Source organism: Pleurodeles waltl, chromosome 5 (genome assembly GCF_031143425.1).
Source record: "Pleurodeles waltl isolate 20211129_DDA chromosome 5, aPleWal1.hap1.20221129, whole genome shotgun sequence".
Taxonomy (NCBI): Eukaryota; Metazoa; Chordata; class Amphibia; order Caudata; family Salamandridae; genus Pleurodeles; species Pleurodeles waltl.
Window position 1 is genome coordinate 42,288,653 of NC_090444.1, and position 17,518 is coordinate 42,306,170.

Genomic DNA, 17,518 nt, shown 5'->3' on the forward strand with positions numbered 1-17,518 from the left:
CATCACACACCCCAGCACATCCCCCTACACACCCTCACCAAAACAACTCACACAATACCCATGGCACCACAAAGACGCCCCCGATTCTCAGAGGAGGAGCTAAGGCTCAGGGCAGAGGAAATCATCAGGGTGGAGCCACAGCTATTTGGAGCATAGGTGGAGCAGATATCTATAGCTAGGAAGATGGAGCTATGGCGGAGAATCGTGGACAGGGTCAATGCCGTGGAACAGCACCCAAGAACCAGGGCTGACATTAGGAAGAGGTGGAACAACCTACGGGGGAATGTACATTCCATTGCAGCAAGATACCAACTTACTGTACAGAGACAGTCTCACAACAGTGGGCCCTTGCCACTAGCCAGGCATCTGAACTGCCTTCCACCTCCGCTGCCGCTGGTGGACAGGAGTCCCCGCCACAGGACCAACAGGCCCCTAGCACCTCTCCCCCTGCAGAAGGAGAACCTCTGTGATTGTGGCCCTATCAAGTCTATAGGTGAGGATAATGTGTCCTCCATTGATGCCAAGTCCAGCAGGGGTCTTTACAGAAGGGTATGTCTCCATCTCCTATTCATACGCAGCAGTAGCAATCTATGAGGCAAAAGAGTGAGGAGCCAGTCACAAACTGAACAATCGGGCTACTACAGAACATTGCATGCTGTTAATTTGTATTGGGTCAGTGTGAATTGTCCTGTATGTCCAAATGGAAACAGTGACGGAGCAATTATCCAGGGCTTGTCTGCCTTTCCTGTATGAAGGAACAGGTGGAAGTGAGGTAATTCCCCTGACGTTGTGCGCCGTTGCGGGAGGCGGTCGGGAACCACCGTGCAACACCTTATTGGGTAACACTGGGCCCCAGGGGTTACAGTGGCCTATGGTGATCTATGCCGGTGGTGACGGTATGCACCGCCATGGACGTGACCGCCATTTTCTATCTGATTCCTCACTTGCTACCTGATCTTTAACAGGAGAGGACCTGCACTGCATTTGCTGCTGTGACCTGTGTCTGGAACCTACCATGGCTCATGTGACTGGGGGAAGGGCCCCTGCCTTCACTTTGGCGGAGTTGGAGAGACTGGTGGATGGGGTCCTACCCCAGTACGGACTGCTGTATGGGCCTCCAGACCAACAGGTGAGTACACTGTCAGCACGATGCATGTAGCATGAATGCATGGAGTGGTGTGTGTGAAGGTACTGTGTAAGGGGAGGTGGGTTGATGTCCTCTGGGCAGTGTATTGGTTGAGTGCTGTGCCATATGTGTACAAATGGTGATGTGACGGGAAATGGTGTGCCATAAGTGTAGCAGGCAGGACTCTCTTACTAATGCTATGTTCCTGTCTGTATTGCCTCTGCAGGTCAGCGCCCATCAAAAGAAGGGTATGTGGCATGCCATCGCCAAGGACGTGTGGACCATGGGGGTCTACGGCAGGAGGAGCGCTCACTGTTGGAAAGGGGGGAGGACCTGAGATGCTGGGCACGGAAGTTGGCGGAGGCCCAGCTGGGGATGGCCTCCCAATGAGGAAGGGGTGCCCCTCAAACCCTGACCCCCGTGATGGTCCCCATACTGGCTGTGGCCTATCCAGAGCTGGATGGGCGCTTGAGGGCATCATAGAAGCCACAAGGAGGTGAGTACAGTTCCCATAATTACTGCTAAAGCCTGGTGGGGTGGTTTCCGAGTGGTGGATGTGTGTCAGTGGGTGTCCCTAGGCCAGGCCTGACACTGCAGCGCAGGTTCCCTGGTGGCCAGGTTTTTGAAGGGATTGTCCTGCTACCAAGCTGGTAGGCATCCACTACTGGTCAGGGCTGCGTGGGTCCCAGGTGTGCTGGATTTGCTGGTGTGTGCCCCTCCCCATGCCTTGGTGGCTAGCAATATCACTGGTAGTGCAAAGCATAGAGTGTAGGCCAGTTCCCTGTGTGTGAGGGTGATGTGTACGCCAACAGTGGTGTTGGTGCAGCCATTGACCAAGTGTATCCTTTGTCTCTTCCCCCTTTCTTGTTTTGTCATTCTGTCCTTATGTGCATTAGCATCATCTGGCAGAGGAGCAGAGGCACCGGCGACGGAGGGAGTTGCATCCCACAGGAACCAGGAGGCAGAGTCCACCGACGGTGAGGGCACCATTGGGATGGAGGGCGAGGGGCGCATCACAGTGGAGACTGGAGGGGAGAGTTCTGACACAGATACCTCCTCCGATGGAAGCTCCCTGTTGGTGGTAGATACCTCTGTGACCACCCCAGGTACAAGTACAGCTGCCACACCCTGTACCAGCATTGCCCTCCTAGCAGCTCCTCATCTAGTTGCCCGTGCCCGCTCACTCAGGGGGGTGGGCATCTCCTTTGCCCCAGGCACCTCAGGCCCTGCCCCAGTGAGCCCAGCTGTCCTGAGTGAGGAGGCTATTGACTTCCTAAGATCCATTTCTGTAGGGCAGTCAACCATTGTGAATGCAATCCAGGGGCTGGCAACCCAGATGCAAAAGACTAATGCATTCCTGGATGTCATTCACACTGGCTTGGTGGCCCAACAGAGATCAGTCCAGGCTCTGGCCTCCTCTCTGATGGCAGCCATTGTCTCTGTTTCCACCCTCCCCCCTCCAACTTCCTCTTCCCAATCCCATTCTCCTCAACCCCAACCTATCCCAAGCACACAGGCAGAGGAACATGCACACAAGACAACACACAAGAGTGGTTCAGGCAAACACAAGCACCACACCTCATCCGACAGGCACTCACACAAGCACCATCCAGATGTAGACGTACCAACATCCACAATTTCCAATGTGTCCCCCTCTTCCTCCTCCTCCATCTCCCTCCCAGTTCTGTCGACACTCACACCTGCATGCACTACACCATCATCCACTATCAGCATCACCACCACGTCTATGAGAATACACACCTCACTGACAGACACCTGCACAACAGCCCTGCACCCCTGTGTCCTCTCCCACTGTGTTTGTCCCCCCAAAGGTACATAAACGCAAGCACTCAGACACCCAACAGACATCCACCTCACCACAGCATCCAGCCCATGCACCTGCACCCAAAATCAGAAGACAGACCTCCTACGACCACTCCCTCTTCCTCCACTCCCAAACCTTCTCTCTCTTCCCACCCCAGTGTCCCTAAAAAACTTTTCCTATCCACCATTGACCTCTTCCCAACCCCTCTCCCCATCCTTCACATCTGGTCAGGGTGGCAAAAACCCAGCCAAGCACCTCAGCCACCCAGTTTACGGGCCCAGTCGTCACCATACCCACTCGTGGTGGGAGAGGATCCAGGGCACATGTCCTGAGGGTGAAGGAGCCTGCACCAGGCAGCCGCAGGGGAAAGGAGCCTGCCACAGCTGCCGGAAAGAGCAAGGAGCCTACCCCACCTGCTGCCAGGAAGACTAAGGAGCCTGCCCGAGCTTCTGGTAAGAAGTTAAAGGAGCCTGCCCCAGCTGCTGCCAGTAAGACTAAGGAGCCTGCCCCAGCTGCTGCCAGGAAGAGCAAGGAGCCTGCACCAGCAGGCAGGAAGAACAAGGGGCCTGGGGCTGGAACTGTGACAGAACCCCACCACCAACCACCATTGAGAAGCCATCCGAGGCTGCAGGGGATAGGCAGGACCCTCCTCCCACCAGCAGCAGCAGCACCACCACCACCACTGAGCAGCTGTCCGAGGCTGCAGGGGATGGGCAGGAGCCTCCCCCCACCAGCAGCAGTGGCACCACCACCATCACTGGTCAGCCACCACCGCCGGCGGATGGTATGTAGTCCTGCTTCCATGGGCTACTGTGCAGCAATTCCCCCTGCAAATCCAGTGGGTATCACACCCACCTCAGAAGCTGTGACCTTGCAGTACCCAGGATCAAGAGCACAGGGCATGATGCCCCCTCCTAAACCAGTGGGTAAGAAACCCACCAACCCCAGCCTCCCCACGATCAAGAGCACAGGGCACAATGCCCCCTCCAGAACCAGTGGGCAGGTCACCCACCAACCCTAGCCTCCCCAAGCTCAAGAGCACAGGGCACGATGCCCCCTCCAGAACCAGTGGGCAAGTCACCCACCAACCCCAGCCTCCCCAGGATCAAGAGCACAGGGCACAATGCCCCCTCCAGAAACAGTGGCCAAGTCACCCACTTGAGCGACTTTGGCCTTGCACTCCCCAGGATCAAGGACAGGGCATGGTGCCCCTTCCAGAGCCAGTGGTCTTGTTCCATCTGCCGGCTGAGGTGCCCCCGTCTCCCTTCTCCCTGAGGTGCCTCCCTATTTACAGACTAATGCCCCTGCAGTGTTCTCTCCATGTTGAGGCAGGTCCATGTGTGGCCTTGGAATTTGGCCTGTGGCCATGCAAACAACGTACATTGTGGACTGGGCTGTGTCACTTATTATGTACATATGTGTATATTTATTATCTTGCCTCACTTATTTATCTTGATGTGTTGCTCTCATTACATTCACTTTTTCTAAAACGTTTTGTCCTTGCATTAGTCTTCCAAGGTTCAGAGTAAAAATGTTTTAATAATGTAGCTGATTGTGTGTATGGTGTTGGGGGGAGGTGTGTTATGCGTGTGTCATTTTCCTCCCCTCGCCCGGTGTGTGTACTCACCATCATCGTCTTCGATGTCGTTGTTCGTGGTGGAGCAGCATGAAGAAGACATGCAGCTCGGGCTCTATGGTGGCATGGTTGTTCCCTGTGTCTCGAATGGTGAGTCCTTTCCCTTCTGAGATCAGTTTCCAGCAGGCTTTTGATGTCATTGGTACCGCCCCGGAAAAGGTGGTGATTTCCAAGGTCTTAATATGGTGGGCAGAACAATGACTCCTGTCTGGCTGTAGGCGGCTACCGCCATGGTGGCTGTTGTTTCCGCCCTGGCGGTCTGTGTGGTACATTGGCTGTCTATCAGAGATAACACCGCCATGGTCATATTTTGGTGGTAATTACTGCCGGCCTGTTTGCGGTATTACTGCCACTTTTACACCAACCGCCAGGGTCATTATGAGGGCCTTAATGTCACTCACTCATGTCAATAACTGGGTGGCACCTCCTACAAAATACGTGCAGGAAGGCACGGCCATCAGCCAATCAGATATAGTTTTACTGTAAGTCACTGGTACCACATAACCAATTTAAAGTACATTGATACATAAAATGCAGACATTTTACTAAAAAAAATGCAAGATATCTTGCTTTTGTTTGCGTGTGAGGAAAGCCCCTACCCTCAAAGTTTATATAAAATTATTGTTTCATAGTAAACAAAAGTCCATTCCCACATATACCACTAAAGGGCATGCACACATCAGTTTAGCACATACATGATGAACCAACAATGAGATATGATGCCTTGACATTCTGCAATGTTGCTTACAAAAGAGCAATATCCTGGAGTAGGTGACGTGGAAATACCCATGTCACACTGGAACCATTTCAACTATGTTCACTTCACCAAGTGACATCTGCCCACATAAAGTCAAGGAGGTAGTATCAATGTTACTCAGTTAGGTATCACATGTGGCATTGAAAGGAACACTGTTGACGTCAGGTTCAATGTGTCAGGGAGAGATGTCCCAATGAATCAGCAAATCCCAGGATAGCCTTCACTAATGTTTGACTCCTATTACAATGACATACTCAGAGTGTTTTCTATAGAAGCTATCTGTACTTTCCATATTGGAGAGACACTGGACTTGCAGCGACTAATAGAAGGCCCTCATTGTGTTTCCAATGAGAAGCAACATCACTATTCACATCTAGGACTTTCCAACCCTGGTGTCTGTCTGTGGATGAATGCATGCACCCAAACACATGTCATGTCGACATCACTGCAAATCACTCTATTGTGCATGCCAACAACCAGGGCACAATCCTCAACCATTATACATATGCAGTGCCGTTTTCCACATGATTCAACTTCAAGGGCATAGATAAGCACAAAGTGGTTCCACAATCTGGGCTACCCTATTGCTACTGCAGTTCCACATGCCAAATGGCATACTATGAAGCACAAAGGTATCTGTCAGACAATGTACAATGGTGACACACTCCTGTCTGTGGCACAACATGAAATGTACCCCCAATGTCAATGTACAATTCCACATACTTTTTCCCATGCACACAGATGCATCAACATAAGTAGAACATGCATGACAGTGCAGCTTACTAATGTTTAGGAGAAAGGGGCACTTGCTGACATGTAGGCACAAGGAATGTTGGCAAAAGTGATGACACATCATTCATGTCAGTAATCATTCCCCACTTACCAAGGTAAAGTAGTTTGCTACATCTGCAAGCATTTAGCCATGGAAGCCATGTCACATGTATAATGGTCCCCTACACATCACTGACTGCAGTGAGGCACCAGTACCCATCATACACTGAAGAAAACTGGGTTCTGGGTCGCAGATGTATACATACACATATACCCAGACACATGGCAGAGTACAGTGATTCATAACCTACTTTCCTTTAGCCTGTAACATTTAGGAGTAGTTATATGTTAGATAGACATTACACCCACTGCAACAAACAATACATAAATGATCACTGTACACAGCCATTTGTGCTCCCTGCAGAGCGAGTGGTTTGATGATTCCCCCCAGTTGTGTCCAAGGTCCAAAGGGCAAGGAACACTAGTTTGATACACTTGACATGTCAACACAAACAATCTCACACCTACTGTGTGACACATGACTGATCCCTTATTGTCAGAGGGAGCAGTCAGTAACTCACTCAAACACCTGGCAATGGTACAGGCAGGACTTTGATGTGTACTCACCCCCGTGCAGCTGCTGTGCTGCCTTCCACTGCTAATCACACTCCAGGTGGGCCACTGCTAGAATGCGGCCATTAGGTTGGTCATTGTCCAACGGGGACCTCCCCCATGTTGGGAGGACAGCCCCAGCTGGGTCTCCGTGATCTTCTGGGCTCAGCGTCTCAGATCCTCTCACCTCTTTTGATAGTCGGCACTCCCCCAGCTATGGACTCCCAGGGTCCGCACCTTCTTGGTGATGGCTCTCCACATCCCTTTATTCCTATGGTCGTTGACCTTCATGGATGCAATGGGAATAACAATAAATTATCCAAAATGGCTGCGTCACATACATATCCGTACATCAAGCTACTAACATTCTGTTTTGCCCATACTGCCCAAGTGTTGGGACATACTAGCCATTGAGTACAGAGAGATGACTATAAACACATCCCAATCTGTAGACAAACCCTAACCCTGCTCAGGCTCTGTACTGTCTAGGTAGCTCCACTGACATCTTGTGGGACATGACCTAGCAATCAGACTGAGATATGTGAAACTATGAGACACATCACACATCTGTGCCTTCTGAGAGGTTGACTATTTAGGCATGAATTCATCAAAACACAAACACTCTGTGAGATTGATCCCCTACAGTTCCTATAGGTTACTGCCAGGGTACAAACTCTAACATTACACATGGGTAACAATGAAGGGACCGTCCTGGTAGGTACAGATAGACTCTAGGCTGTCCATGTATGGACATGTGAAAATAAAAATACAGACTCATGCTGCTTCAGGGGGCGGGGTTCTATGTGTCTTAGCATCAACACAGAACACACTTTTAGACATATGTCTCCATTTTACATTGCTTGCAATTAAAACTACATAGGCATGTCCATTTTCTGCAATGTGAGTAGAATATTGAGTCATATATCATGGGTTCCCAGGTAACAACAAACTGTTTGCTCCTTTGAAATGTCGGAGATGCAATGAGTATTTACAGGACACATGTGCCCTATATGAAGGTGACAACATGGCTGTGGGATTAAGGGACCTATCAGGGGTCAGAGACATACACTGACAATTATGCCAAGTACACATTAGTCACAGATCTTTAACTCTTCCCTAAAAGCAAGTACATTGTTATCAGAGGTAAGAGCCTCAATAAGCTGCATGTAAGCACAGAGGCAAGATTTCTTCTCATAACAGGATAAGCTGGGATACAGGGAGTGGGCACAGTGCCACAGTTGCATACCAAAAGTGATTCAACACCAGCCTAAACTTGGACCCTACTGTGACATACATTTGGCAGGCCCTGGTCTATTCGGCCTGAGCAAACAGAACCTACCTAACTCCATTCCCGACACTTCCATGTATGTAGCAACAGCAATTTGGCATGCAGTGTGTGTGTGCTCCGAGCTGAAGGGCAGAATGATTCAGGATATGTCGTCCAAACAGCAAGAGCAGGTGTGTAAAAAAATCCCTGTGATACATACACATGCCTCACTTTACACAAAACTGACACATACAACATGCATACACAGCTCATGTTGTCATGCAAATACATGTTGTTTCACATTGGCAATATCCATGAGTTAAGAGATGTGTGAGGATGGCTGTAACATCACCTAACCTAGTTATGTGCATTCAACACAAGTTGGATCAAAGAACACTCAATATGTACATGACAATGTTTTAGGACACATCAACTGGCACTGAAGATAAATGGCTGAACATTGACTCTCCCATTGATGCACACTGACTGCACCCACAGGACCTTGACTTTATGTAATGGCACACATGGATATCCTCTGGCCTGTGTGGAGGGAACATATGGTGAAGTACAGAGATAATATATAAACATGAGTTACTTATCTGCTCCTCTGGTACACCATAGAGCTGTCCATGCAGGGGTAGAGCCTCAGACACCAGCTTCTCCAACTCCTCTGGTGAGGAGCCTGGGGACCTATCACCTGCTGGATGTGGCATGATTGGTACTAGAGGTAGTACACAGCAGCTCAAGTAGTGGAGGTCTTGCTGGTGGCAGTATCAGGAGTCAAGTGAGGGATTTTGTAGAACATATAGATCACGTTTTCCACGCCGCTGGTGGACATATCAATTGGCCTGCAACAGCTACTGCCATCAATGTTAGCCTATGGCGGTGTCCGAATGGCATTTATAGAGCAGAAATTGGTGAGGCCACATACATGATGGGTACACATGTGTGGAAAAACAAGGGGGTAAAATGGGACTTCTGTGTGATTATCAGTTGTGATGTAAACTGTGTATCATGTCCACTCCTCACTACATGCCTTGTCACATTTTAACATTGACATACATCCTGTATGTTGCTAGGAACACATTGAATAAGACAAAATTGGCTATTTTCATACCTAGATACCCAGTGAGGGGGAGGATCAGACAAGCTGTGTATTGTCCAATGACAGACTGTCAGACCGTGGAAGAACGTCACATCATCCAGATCTACCATCTGAATTGGCAAACAAGCATGGACCTATGTCACCAGTTGGAGCCACATTGTTTGCCTGCAATTTGTCATTCAAACAGCATACCCCCCATCTGCATAAGTTATGGCAGTTTTTCACTTCCTGGTCACAGGGTCCTTCCAGAATACAGTGGCCCTATCTGCTGGGATGTCCCAGCCTATGTTCAGTCTGCTCTTGAAAGATGTACTCATGGCAAAGTTGAAACACCTGGAGAGCTATAGCCGGTTTCTTCAATGTGAGGATTTTGCTCATTGTGAAGGCTTACTTATATGGCTTGGCACACATCCCACAGATGGTGGAACCATTGATGGCACACATGTTGCCTTGGTCCTCCTGCATGGCAATGAAAAAAGTATACTGCAACAGAAAGGGCTTTCATTCCATCAATGTCCAAGTTGTTTGTTTGGGGGATCTCTAGATTTCACAGGTCTTTGTCCATTTTGTGGTCTCAGCCAATGATGCCTTCATTATGCGGAACAGCGCAATTCCTCAGCTGATATCACAACTGTACCAAGAAAGAGCCTGACTGGTTGGTAAGTCACATATGTCCTGTTTCAGTGTTGTGCTGCAACATATAGTTGCACATATATCCCATTCCATAACAGGGTACTCTGCATGCTCCAACTGTCCATGGCTGTTGATGCCGGTGGGGAATCCGACTATGCCAAGGAAAGTCTGCTTCAATGATGCCCATGGAGAAACATGGTGTGTTGTGGAGCAGGTTTTTAGGTTTCTGGAAGCTAGATTTAGTTGTCTGGACAAGAACACCTTTCTACTCTGCTCTACTTACCCAAAAAAGTGTGAAAGATCATTGTGGGCTGCCACATGCTCCAGAAGATTGCCTAGTGGAGGAATATTCCATGCATCCCAGATAACTGGGGAGCTAGCAGTGCCACCGACTGAGAATCCTGAAATGTCAAGTGAGGGTGGCAGTAATAAAAAGGAAGGTGAAGCCTTGCGGCAGATCTCATCAATCGCCTCTCTATCTGACTGTAAGTATGTAATTGGATGTAATTACTGTGACTATATGAGGAATTGTAGTTGTCAGGATGTGTGGAGTAGGTTGTTTTTCCAACAGATAGGGGATCTCATACCTTGCAGTATCTAGCCAAGGTTTGCTTGCTAAATCAGACTTGAGCATTTCGCTTCCTTTATTATCTGCTGGGTTTTTGTTAGTCTGATTGCAATGTAAGTGTGTCTACTGATGTTTATTAAGCAGTTTTTGTGATACATATACATTTCCGACCTAAACTTGTTAAATTGTTTTTGTCCAGGTACCTTTGCCATGACATGCTCATGTGGGCATTTCATACTTGTGACATTGGAAGGTATCTGAAGCTTTTCTGACATAGTGATTAGACACGGAATGATCCAGGTAAAATTGGTCACATATTTAGGGTGTAAGAGTCCGGTGCCATAGCAGCTTGGACAGTGAGTGGGTGGAAGTCTGGAGTATACAATACACTGGTTTGATGTGGTATTTTTGGGCAATTGTCTCATGTGTGTGAACACATGGCCTTGAGATATGTTGTCAGCAAGTGCAAACCATGCATTCTACCTTCATATTTTGTAGACAATTATCTTATATGACCTGTTTGTAGCTGTATATATTTTTCCTCATTGCAGGCCACAGGGCCTGTGCCACAACACAGGTTTAAGTCATACTACCAGATGCTTGGCCATTGTTGTAGGATGGCCCTATGATCAGAGACTGTTCTACTACCTTCTGTCTAAGCCATGGCTTATGTTATATTGCAGACCTGGTTTTTGTATGTGATAAGTCTTAAGCTGGTGACAACATCCACTAATCTGTTAGCCTATTCTATTTACCCTGATTCATTATAGTTCCGCTATTCTTGACTATGACAGTCCAGACATTTTGACAGCCTATGTGCTGTACAGTGCAATAAAATGTTTGTTGTAACCAGACACTTGTACCAGTGCTCTGCTTGTAATCCTCAGCATTACAGTACCTGTGACACATCCCTCCTTCCATTACCATCTTGTGCCTTCCACATGTGCATCACATGGGCTTACATCTCAACATTTCAAAATGTGGAACAGAAGAAACAGCAATCATTTTCAGATAGGTGAGTTTATTGACATAGAAACAGAAAATAATAGTGAGATGAAACACAAAAGAAAAGTGAAGGGATTAGTCATGGTGGACGTAATCATTGTAGTAGGAGCCAGAACATTTGAAGTCCAAAGTCCAGTGTTTTACTAGCATAGAAAATGGAAGGTGGTAGAAGAACAGTCAACAGAGTGACCATGTGGCACACAAAAAACTTTCTTCAGGAAGGGGTCACTTGATGGCAGTAGTTGGTGTCTTGCCATCCAGTGCTCCTGGATTCTTAGGTAGATATGTTGTATCTCTTGGGTTGCCATCCATTTAATCTGAAAACAAACGAGGGTTAAAAAAACATTAACCAAAATCTAGGTGCTACATGTAGCTGATTTATTCCCTCTAAAAATGTTGTGGGTAGGCCAACAGTAGCCATCACCACCCATAGACAGGTCCAGAGTCCCCTACAAATGCCTTGCCTTCATCAATCATTATGCTTGTGAGCAATAGCCATGTCTACTGAAGATATTAGTAGGCAAGTAGGTTAGGTTGTGTAATTGCCTGCCTTGGTTAAAGCCTTTCAGATCCTTGTATATAACCTTATTAATTATTTTTGCCACTCGCCCTTACAGGACACTTGCATATACTTTAAAATTGTAATTCAACAGGGAGATAGGCCAATAAGGCTCTGCTACATTTGCTTCTTTATTAGATTTTAAAATCAGTGAAAGGATGGCCTTCTTCCATGTCATCAGAATCAGAACTTGGGACCATATTTGTGGGCAATTGGCGTAGGATAGAGCCACAAGTCTTCATGCTTAGCGGACCTATGCCAATGTGAAAGGGCAGGAATGCACAGCATTGATGGAATATAGTGCATTCCTGTCCATTCCTCCTGCACCGTGCTCACATCATTTTCTGCCTAGCACCAACACAAGCACCATTGCACTATTGCACCATGGTGCAAGGGTGTCTGTGTTGCATGCAGGATTGTTTTTGTGCAATAAGGGGCACTTTCATGCCTAGACGATCTAGAAAGGTGTGCTCCTCTTTCTGTGTGTGCTGCAGGATGCAGCACACTTAAAAAGAGGAAAAACAAGGTGAAATAAAAATATTTGTTCTCATTACTCCACCCCTGGAGAGGCATAAAGTGTTGGTGTTGCCCCAGGCTTATGTCATTAAGTAAATCTGGGGAAGCTTCAAATCCATGGATGTTGCATGGAAAAACCCTCAGAAATGCCAACAGAACACTCGGCTGGTGCAGAGTAAGGCAACACAGTGACTTGCTTTGCTTTTTCTTACTCTTTATCTATGAGGGAATGCAATTCCATGCATAGGTATGGTTGAGAGTCTTGCCTCACCATATTGTCCAAAAAAGTGTCGCTTCAATGCCGCAAGCCTCTTGTAAATAGTTCTGGTATACCGGTAGTATGATTTCTTTTGGTGCCTTATTTAATTGAGCTGACAAGAGGTCTAGACCAGAGGGGCATATTTACTAGGAATTGGTGCAGGCAGCACCCTAAGGCCCATATTTCTACTTTTTTAGCGCTGCATTTGCGTCCTTTTTTGACGCAAAAGCGACACAAACTTGCAAAATACAATTGTATTTTGAAAGTTTGGGCCGTTTTTGCACCAAAAAACGGCGCAAATGCGGTGCTAAAAAAGTATAAATATGGGCCTAAGTCTGTATGCTGCACAGCCCGATACAAATTTGAAAGAGCAGAAATGCACCATATTTTCAAAATATGGTGCAGTTCTGCCCTTACCCCTCTGTGCTGGTACACAAACTTCTGCTTAGAGCCAACGCAGGCACCATGGTACTGTCAACTAGGAAGAAACCAATTCAGAACAAAACATTTATACTTCATACTATAGAAAGTACAGCCTCTTTTTGTGTCTATACTCTGACACCAGATGTTACATAATCCCAAATCTTGTATCAAATTCTAAAGGGCCCTTTTTACTCTAATTCCTCATTCAACTGGATGATGAAATCACCTCTATAAAAAGTGGGATAATGTAACAGATTAGCTGCCATTACATTAAGTGAATGTACATGATCACAGTTTGTGCAATAAAAGCCCATACAAGAGAAAAACCCCTGGGCCTCAGAAATATTCCTTATTACTGTATATATCTCCCAGATGAGTCTGTTTTATTCTCTACTACCTCAACAAAAATGTGTTGTATACTCTACTGAGGTAAGAAGCATTTCTTACAGTATTAAGACCTGCACTAGACAATTGCTCAGATACCGGCATACTAATATCTGCTTCCTTCTGGTATGGATCCCATTGCTTTTCCAGGTCTGAAAACTAACTTGTCCTCTAGTATTTTCTACCGCAATGTTGCCTACTTATTTTCACAGCCATTCACCCCTCGTTTTAGGATAGCCATTGTGTCCCACCATGCTCCCACATCCAGTGAATCTTCGAGCATAACCTGTGGCATATCTTGCTATGCCTATTCAGGTTCTTGCCTTTGGGAGGTTTTCAGCTAGCTGTAGAATTCCCAATTCATGATACAAAAATCACATATTTTCATAACTTACACAGGCTACTTGCTCCTTCCCTAACTCTTAGAGTGTCAAAAATATGTTATTGTATCGCACCCTCCTTTGAAATGAATTATGCATAATATCTATAAGTTCATCTGCCTGTTCCCACTTTCTGAAATTATACATTTTGTTTCTCTATATATTCCTGAAAACCTTAGTTGCACCTTGGGCCCAACCTCTACAACTCAATCATCCTTTGCATGAGTTTCTAATGTCAATGACCTGTGCTTGTATAAATGTAAGACTTATTGCTGTAGGTGAACATCTTAATGTTAACATTTTACTTTTTACCTCTCAGCACAGTACTTGCTCTATGGTTGTTTAGGAAAAGAGATTGATCTGATTTTTTTGCACTTTTTTATAGCCTTCCTTGGGTCTAAATCAATCACAGTGTACCCTCTAAATGTATTTCTATAGTTTGAGTTCTGAGTTGCCCTTGAATATTGCTTCATTGAGCAGATTTATTACAAAACCTTTAGGGTCACTTCCCTCTCCCTCTTCAGGGACGTTCAAGGTTCTCAAGTTGTTATACCTGGAATGATTTTCAAAATGTTCCAGTTCCACTTGTAAGGTTTAGTTCTGCAGAGCTACTATTACGAAAGTGTTGCTTTCTGATCTTCATTCCAGTCCCTTGACATTGCTTTCTAACACTGCAGCTCTCCAGGATATATGATTGAATATGGTTTCTAGAGCCTGGCATGTGTCTTGAATCATGTTCTGATTAGACCCTCATGCCTCAAATCAGCCCTGATTCTCAGCTTGAAGCCTCAGTAAATGGGCTACCTCCAGGAGCTTTATGTTTCTCACTGGTTGCCCTGTAGTATTAATTAAGACTATTATCTGAGTCCTTCATGAGTCCCTCATAATTTCACCCTATTAATACATCAAATCTGTACTCAGCCCAGATGCACAATACTCATTGGTTCTCGTCAGGCTACTGTAGGCTTATAGCTAGACATTGATTAATGTTGTCCACCCCTGCAGTCAACAGGGAGCCTGGGAGACATCTGTAGGGGTACCACATAGTGCTCTATTTGTATTAGAACTCCCTGCTTCGGACTCCCCTACATGCACCCCATACTGACTCTGTGGAGCATCCTCCAATGCCATGATGTGAGTTGCCGCCCCTTATGCACCATTGTTTTAAAGAAATAGTTTAAACAGGGGGTAACTTCAGAGAAGCCTGGGGTTGCAACTAATACCCTGCAAATATTCTTCCATTTTGTTCGACATGCACCTTTCCTACTGCCTCTTTCTACTCACCCCTCCAGGGGCAAAAAGCTTGTAGACACCACTCAACTTTTGGCATCCAATAGGGGCTTACTGTGCTTTCCAGTCTTATTTATTATCCTATGCCCTTCTTGAAGTGGAGGATTAACCTCAACTGTCAGGTCTCTAGCTGTTAATTCTGGCCAGACTTTCCTGTCCCACCCAACTGCAGCAGAAAACTACTTCAGAGTGTGTAACTATTTTGTGCATCTTGTCCTCTTAGCTCTTATGAGCTGCCTTTCAACTAAACACAAAATCAGAGCAAATACCTATGCCTTTTACGAATACCTGTGGCACTGATCTCACATCTGCAAGGTCTAAGAGGGTTGCACGCCTACTGTTGCCATGTGCCTTTACATGCTTAGCCTGCTCCATCGTGGCTACACATCTGGGAAGGAAACTTGCTAACACATTACCCAAAAAAAATGTTGCAAGTATCTTTGAATCTTATTTATGCCAATGTAGAATCTGCAACCCTAAAGATAAACAATGTCTTCACTTTTTACAGAATATATTGGATGCTGAATAAGCTGTCAAGAATTGCTAAAGAGAAAGCTTCCAGATGTCACGGGTATGGAGAAAATAGCTCTACCAATATCGACATGTTTGTAAGCTGTCCGGCTTTAGTGGACTTTTGGAAGATAGTATGTGATATAATATCAGAAATACTGGCACTAAGAGTGAAAGTAAGCTAATGCTTGGTTATCATTTGCACCGACTTGGAGCTAAATGAGCACATTCTGGCAAATATGAAGAGGTTATTATTTTACCTAGTGAAAAACATCTGCATACAATGCTGTTCCCCTATCCATCATTTGGAAATGGTTGGATTCGCAGGATAAGATCTGGGCGATGGATGGAGAGACTTGCTCTAGCAGGAAAGCAGAAGACTTATGGACTGGTTATTAGAATTGGAAGGTGGATAATCCCCAACAAAAGTCCAATGATTAAGCTAACAGTACAGGCAAGGAGCTGGGCAAAGGAATGAAACAATCAGTAGAATTTAATTTGGATGTCAGGAGCACCTTGTGATAGCATTACACCTGATAACAAAAAATATAAATATTTAAAAAAGAATACTTTTGGTGCAGGATGGGGTACCATTTAACTCATGGAGCCATCTCTTTGTTTAGACACATGTTAACCATGTTAATGCATAGTCCTGACATTGGTTGGACCCCCAGTACTTCATGCTGTGTCTTCTGTGGCTTTCCTTTTTGTGAAATAGTAAAAATGGGTTCCATTTTATGATTTGTTTTTGTAATGTAAGTTATCAATCGGTGTGTCTTAGAAGGACGCTAAGTCAAGATGTATTCATAACTTGTAATAATCAAGACTGTTGCTGACTGCTGCCACAAACGTGTCTCTTGTATTTCTATTAACTTTAGTAGGTCTTATTGTTCTATTTGACTCAATAATAGAGTGTAATTTTCCTTATTTGTAGGGGAGAGAGGAGTATCATTTAAGAATAATTTAAGCAGACCCTAAAGTAGCCTGTTTTATCTGGCACAGTTTCTTCAATGTAGATTGGTTTCTGTTACAATTCTTTGATAATACAGCCCTCTGAAATCACTTCATGCCTTTTCTGTGATGCTTGCCAGAGCTTATTTCTATAAAGGCCAACTGTGTAATAGTCTGTTATTTGATTTATGCTTAGATCCTTGCTTCCATACTGAGCAGTCTCCATGTCAGACTGGTATGTGATGCTGTAACTAGACGTTTGGTTTAAGCTTACATTCACCACATTAGATTGTCTGCTGAGTTATCTCTTTTCCTTATTTGATGAACTCTTGCAATTCACTTTTATTTTTATATCTTATTGATACCAATTTGAATCTCACTAGCTAACTGGTTTTTCCTTCTGTAATTATTCTAAACTGTAAATAAATGTTTATGGTTTGCACTTTAAATATTGTCCAGCATAGGTTTCCTTTACTTGTATTAACACCCCATCCTTTGGGACTTACATCATGGCCCGAATGCTATGCATCAGCCCTTTTATTTATTGGTGTATATCATCAACACAATACAAACATATCTACTAGGGTTTCTGTCCATGAAAATCACTCCATTGCACATTTCCTCTGGCCTGTACAACGATGTGCTTGTTTGATCCCCATCTGAGGCACACAAGAGGAGGCAATATACTTCTGTTGTTGTTGCTCAGTTTAGTTGTGAAACTCTAGAGACGTTGACAGGCTCTTCTCCCTCAGTAGGCTTTGATTCCTCCAGAGAACTTACACATAACAACAAAGAGCACACATTGTATAAAAAGCTTCCTCTACAGCCCACACCACTATTCATGGGCCTCACGTGAGTGGGTACTCAACTGCTGCCTCCTGTTAAGACACTTGCTGAATGTTAGAATAAGGATCTCTTCTTTTTGTAAGTTTGTGAACTGG